The sequence below is a fragment of the Doryrhamphus excisus genome, chromosome 6 (assembly GCF_030265055.1).
Source record: "Doryrhamphus excisus isolate RoL2022-K1 chromosome 6, RoL_Dexc_1.0, whole genome shotgun sequence".
NCBI classification, from domain to species: Eukaryota; Metazoa; Chordata; class Actinopteri; order Syngnathiformes; family Syngnathidae; genus Doryrhamphus; species Doryrhamphus excisus.
In genome coordinates this window covers 4,727,228-4,733,000 of record NC_080471.1, presented here as the reverse complement: position 1 = coordinate 4,733,000, position 5,773 = coordinate 4,727,228, and the positions used below count along the sequence as shown (strand labels likewise).

At 40.0% G+C, this 5,773-nt stretch overlaps 5 non-coding genes across 5 annotated transcripts; all 5 read left to right on the top strand.

The window, feature by feature from the left end:
- The first annotated feature begins 2,471 nt into the window (after positions 1–2,471).
- trnav-cac (transfer RNA valine (anticodon CAC)) lies at positions 2,472–2,544 on the top strand. Its single transcript has one exon. It is a non-coding gene; the product is annotated as a tRNA-Val (tRNA).
- Positions 2,545–3,027: 483 nt separating this feature from the next.
- trnav-cac (transfer RNA valine (anticodon CAC)) lies at positions 3,028–3,100 on the top strand. Its single transcript has one exon. It is a non-coding gene; the product is annotated as a tRNA-Val (tRNA).
- Positions 3,101–3,196: 96 nt separating this feature from the next.
- Positions 3,197–3,269, top strand: trnav-aac (transfer RNA valine (anticodon AAC)). Its single transcript has one exon. It is a non-coding gene; the product is annotated as a tRNA-Val (tRNA).
- A 570-nt stretch (positions 3,270–3,839) lies between these two features.
- On the top strand, positions 3,840–3,912 carry trnav-aac (transfer RNA valine (anticodon AAC)). The gene has a single exon. It is a non-coding gene; the product is annotated as a tRNA-Val (tRNA).
- A 266-nt stretch (positions 3,913–4,178) lies between these two features.
- Positions 4,179–4,251, top strand: trnav-cac (transfer RNA valine (anticodon CAC)). The gene has a single exon. It is a non-coding gene; the product is annotated as a tRNA-Val (tRNA).
- Positions 4,252–5,773: the final 1,522 nt, after the last annotated feature.

Below are 5,773 nucleotides of genomic sequence, written 5' to 3'. Positions count from 1 at the left end.
CCGGGTCTCACACAAGACCATACGGCTATCCAGCCTTGCACTGAAATTCTTTCCTCTGACCCTCACTCGTCCCAGACACTTGATTGTTTCCAGGGTTTCTTCAACTTTGCTCATCTCCACTTCTTCTGGGACAATGGTCATCAGGGCATGAGTCACGCTTAAACCCTCACCACGACACCAGCGCTTTAGCTCTGACACTAGTTCTGGTAATAACAAATCCATATTAACACTGCTTGGTGTTTAACTTAATACTTAAACTGTTATTTTATCTCAATGTTTTTCCTAAGTACGTTTTATTTTGAAATCCAAAACAATCCCAGCGGTGCCTCCATTTTATGTAGCGTCCCCTCGTAGTCATGTGACTGAGGAGAGGCTTTTGGGTTCTTTTAAATCAATTAATCTAATTCTGATCAACTCAGTTTTAACTATTTTGAATTTCTTTTAACTGTTTAAGTATGCAGATCCTTAGTGCTAAACGAAATAGACAGGTAAGTAAATGAATTCACACAACACCACTTTTCGAAAAATAATTATCAATTATTTAGTAATTAATTCAAAAGTTGTGCAATATATCAAATGTCAAAAAAGAACATAGTCTTTACCAAAATATAACATAACATGTCATCCTTCGTTACAACCTGGAATAACACCGGTCTTACAGTTACTTGAGTCAATAGACACCTATACTAATTTGTGGGCCCACAACACACCACTCACACACTCACACTCAGACACTGTCCCCTAAAGCCGGCAAAGCTAAACACCTTGTTAACCCCACACTTTACGTTGCAGGCCTGGTCGTTGCTAGTGTTCGTTGTGGCCCAAAACCAATACGGCCCCTTCACTCCTTGGAAAGCAAATTAAAAGAAACGTGTCTCTGTATATTCCGATGTCAGTCACTCACGTGCAGGAACACAGCAGATCCACTGATGTTTATGTCCAGCCACAGTCTTGCATCCCTCGTTGTCAGAAAGCTACGGTAGCCGGGAAGCCTTGGTCGTTAGCTCTATCTGGGTTGTCCTCTTTGTGTCTTCTCGATGAAAACGAACAGACTACCCCACTCAAGGTCTAACTGGAGAAGTTAAACTAGTCTAGCACACTCGGCTCACTTGTTGCGAACAGCCTCTAGACTACGCCTGCAGAGCTGTTAGCATGCGCTAACTTGTTGCACAATAAACGATACCGAAACGCCTTGTGGAGGTTCCTTTCTTCCGTTAACGTGCCGATGGTCTTCTTCTACTGCCTGTCGTGGAAACAATCATTAAAAAACCCCAAACACACAAGTTTTGAAAAGCTGCTTATCAAGAAAATACAGACTGCCTCTGTCCCTTTTCGTTCGCACACCTCACGTTAGCCACCCCCCACGTCGCTCACCTCACGTTCCTTCCTTTTTCTCCGGGCTCGTGTCCCACTCAACTATGTCCCCACTGGGTTAACCCTTTAAATGCTGTCACAGAATACACAGAGAAAACACTGCCCTTTAACACAAAACAACACAAAATAAAACTCCTCAAACTAATGATGAAATACAGATTATGTTTTATACAAATACACCTTTTAAAGGCTTTTAACACTTTTAAACAAACCTCTTTCATTGTTGTTTCGTTTTGTTTGTTTTAATACTAATTAACATAAACAATAGCTTTGGCTGGGTTACACTTATTAACAAGTCCTCAGGGAGATGCTGACAATATGGTGACAAGTGAATTGTGAGTCTGCGTATTCCACCTGGGCATCAGCAGGTGTCCCTGCAAGATGGCCCGAGTCATGTTTTGCAGGTGGGAAAATTAAAAACACGCCAAAGCAAGGCTGCCTTCGTACACAGAGGGAGAGACATGTCACAGTTGCTCCTCCTCCATCCATTCAGTCATGAGGCTGATCTGGCTAGAAGGAGGGCAGCCTTAATTCTGTTTTTTTTTTTTTTAAGAGAAGAAAATATGCTCCCTTTTCGTTCACTCATACAGTGGTGTATTTTTTGCATTTTTTGTGATACTTAAATGTTTCACATCATCAAACAAATATAAATATTATTCAACAACAATACAACTGAAGACAATATGCAGTTTTAAATGAAACTTAAATGATTTTTTTATTATTAAGGGAGAAAAAAATCCAAACCTGAATTGATCACCTCAACCCGTTATTGGGTTTAAGGACCAATCACGTTTTTACACAAGGCCATCTATTAAGGGAGAAAGTAGGCTTTGGTTTTTGGCCTCCTTTTGGGATTGAGTTTGACACCCGTGTGCTACAGTCTGAAAGACGCCGAGGACTCTTTTTTACAGACTTCGTTTGCCCTCTAGTGGTGAAAGAGAGAATAGACACATCCAGGACGACTTCAGTTCATATATTTCATGACAAAACCCCCATGGAAAAGTGGACTATCGCTTTAAAATCAATTATGTCACTATTTAGCAAAATATTTAATAATAAGACAAACTGTAATCTCTGATGTTTGCGTCACACGTAACGTTTCCGTAGTGTAGTGGTTATCACGTTCGCCTCACACGCGAAAGGTCCCCGGTTCGAAACCGGGCGGAAACACTTTTTCTCTTTTAAATTTTATGTGGCGCCAAAATCCAAAACTGATGCCTTTTGCGATTTGAGCTTCTACACCAGTGTTTTTCAACCTTTTTTGAGCTACGGCACGTTTTTTCCATTGGAAAAATCTTGTGGCACACCACTAACCAAAAATGTTACAACATGTCAGAAACAAGGTAGGTGTTGCCACACGGACCAATATTACATTGCTATGCCAGTCTTTACACCACAGGCACTCCATTACTCCAATGACACTCCAATATCAATGATATTAATTTGAGGTTTTTCTCATCTTGTTGTGGTATTAAGTGAGTACAAATATTTGTGCCGTCAAGAATAACTATGGTGATGTTTGTGGATTACAAAGGCATGTTTTCTTCCTTAATTTTTCCATCCAATTTATAGTGTCACTCCGATATTTTCTTTTGGCGGGGGTAAAAAGCACCTCTAATACGTCTCTCACTGCTGTTACTACTGTTACACAACGTTTCCGTAGTGTAGTGGTTATCACGTTCGCCTCACACGCGAAAGGTCCCCGGTTCGAAACCGGGCGGAAACAAATGTACCTTTTGAATATTATTTGGCGCGAAAATGTCAACGCTTTACCTTTTGTTTGTATTAAGTTGTTATCGCTGGTGTTAAATTCATGAATAACGTTTCCGTAGTGTAGTGGTTATCACGTTCGCCTAACACGCGAAAGGTCCCCGGTTCGAAACCGGGCGGAAACAAATGTACCTTTTGAATATTATTTGGCATGTCGTCTTTTTCATTCGTTATTTGGCGCAAAAATGTATGATCGATGCCTTTGACATTTAATAGGTTATCATATGTATGTTACACACGTCGATTTTCGGGAAATAACATTAATTTTAGCGTTTTACCATCTCGTTGTGGGATTTAGTGAGTAAAAATATTTGTACCGTCAAGAATAACTGTACTAGTGTTTGTGCACTATAAAGCCATGTTTTCTTCCTGTAGCATGTTACTAGACAGCCAATAGCTACTTTTCTTACTGAAAGGTGAATTTCATGCAAAAACCACTTGAAATGTGGACTATCACTTTTAAATAAACTATGTCACTATTACGGAAAATATAAAATATGAATTGCTGTGATGTTCAGCACATAACGTTTCCGTAGTGTAGTAGTTATCACGTTCACACGCGAAATGACGCCGGTTTGAAACCGGCGGAAACAAGTAACCTTTTAAATTTTATTTGGCGCGAACATCTGTACACTTTACCGTTTGTTTGTATTGGTAGGAGAGTTGTCATCTCTGGTGGTCCCACCATATACGCCGTTTCCGTAGTGTAGTGGTTATCACGTTCGCCTAACACGCCAAAGGTCCCCGATTCGAAACCGGGCGGAAACATGTCGTCCTTTTCATTCCTTACTTGGCGCGGAAATGTATAATCGATGCCTTTGATGTTTAATAGGTTATCATGTCAACTGCAACACAAATCCATTTTCAGAAAATTATATTAATTTGAGGATGTTTTATTTTTATAATTTTACCATTAATCAATCACAAATCGCCAATTAAATTTGTGTGCATACTCAATTCAAAATCTAAACTCTTTACCGTTTGTTTGTATTGGTAGGGGAGTTGTCATCGCTGGTGTTCTCCCAATGTATCACGTTTCCGTAGTGTAGTGGTTATCACGTTCGCCTCACACGCGAAAGGTCCCCGGTTCGAAACCGGGCGGAATCATATGTCCCTTTTACATGTTGAGCCAAAAAAACACCCCTTTTGTCCAAACCAACTCTGGAACCATGGCAATGGAAAAAACAAAGCGCTGAGAATCACCAAAACAGCCCCGATCTCATTGTTCTGCGGTCGATTATCAAATCAAACCGTCGTTATTTTCATACTTCAGTCATTTGAGTGGATGGAGGTAATGTATGTCATGAACAGGAACACAGCGGAAAGTAACCAAATGACTGAGATTTGGTCGAAATGATACAGGGTTAGTGAAACTACTTTTTCTTCCGCCTGTGCCACGCGGAAACGCAGCTGCAAACCCCTCCGCCAAACAGTCCAATTCTATACAGTTATTGTAATCCATACATTCATTCATTTTAATTCATACCTATGGACAATTTGGAGTGGCCAATTAACCTAGCATGTTTTTGGAATGTGGGAGGAAACCGGAGTACCCGGAGAAAACCCACGCATGCACGGGGAGAACATGCAAACGCCACACAGAGATGAGTTATTGTAATCGTTTCATTATTTTACTTTTTTGTTTCAAATACAATTTTCACATATTTTGTATGATGATTTTTCTGTGATTGTATATGGGTTTGGCTATACAGTACTACTTCGGTAAAAATATACATTACTCTTGTATTATTTATGCTATGATTTGGAAGTCAAGTAATGTTTTTCCACAGGCTTATTGTGCCCTCTAGTGTTGATATAGAAAAACACATCCTGGAGAATTAATACGTTTCATTCGAAACAACAGCAGTTCGATTGAATGGTCATCTTTTTTGTCTTTGACCTTCTTTCTTAAGAATATGCCTTTAATTTTTATACAAATTACTTTACATGTCGTATGATCTTCATAGTTCTGTTTTTTCGAGGACTTAGCGGTATGTGAGTTGACCAATGGGGCAAGCCCGATAAATTCTGCCTAGCAACAAATGGCCGCCAGAGTTTGACTGTCAGAGTTTACAGAGTTTGATTTATTTCTCTTATAAGAAGCACAATTTGTGTTTTATTAATCATGAAGACTTTAGTAGTTTCCTCTCCTTTTTTATGACAACACGTGTGACTTAACTTTGACAGAGCTGCGTGGGACTGGAGGTGGGGAGTTTTTCCCCCACTCCAGTTCCATTGGGCCACGGGTCACTTCCCGAGGTTAATTAGTGCCACTTGTCACACCGTCAGCTCCCTAATGAGCGCCAACAACTGCCACTGTTTACATTTTAATGATTTTCTGCTCCATTAATCACCAGAGTCAGTTGTTTTTTTGTTGGTGTATGAGAGAATAACATCCCTGGCTCATGAATCAAAGGACAAACATACATGGGGGTGCTTTTTAAATGATGCTTGCATTGTGGAATATTTGTAAGAAAGTTACAATTTAAGGCGGGTTCATGGGTGGGTCTCGGTGCGCTTGCAAGGGAACTTGCTGCAATGTGAACAAGAAAGTACATTTTGGAAGCTTTTTGCAAAATCTTAGCAGGTAAACATAGCAGAATATATAAACATAGCCTATGTATTCCAC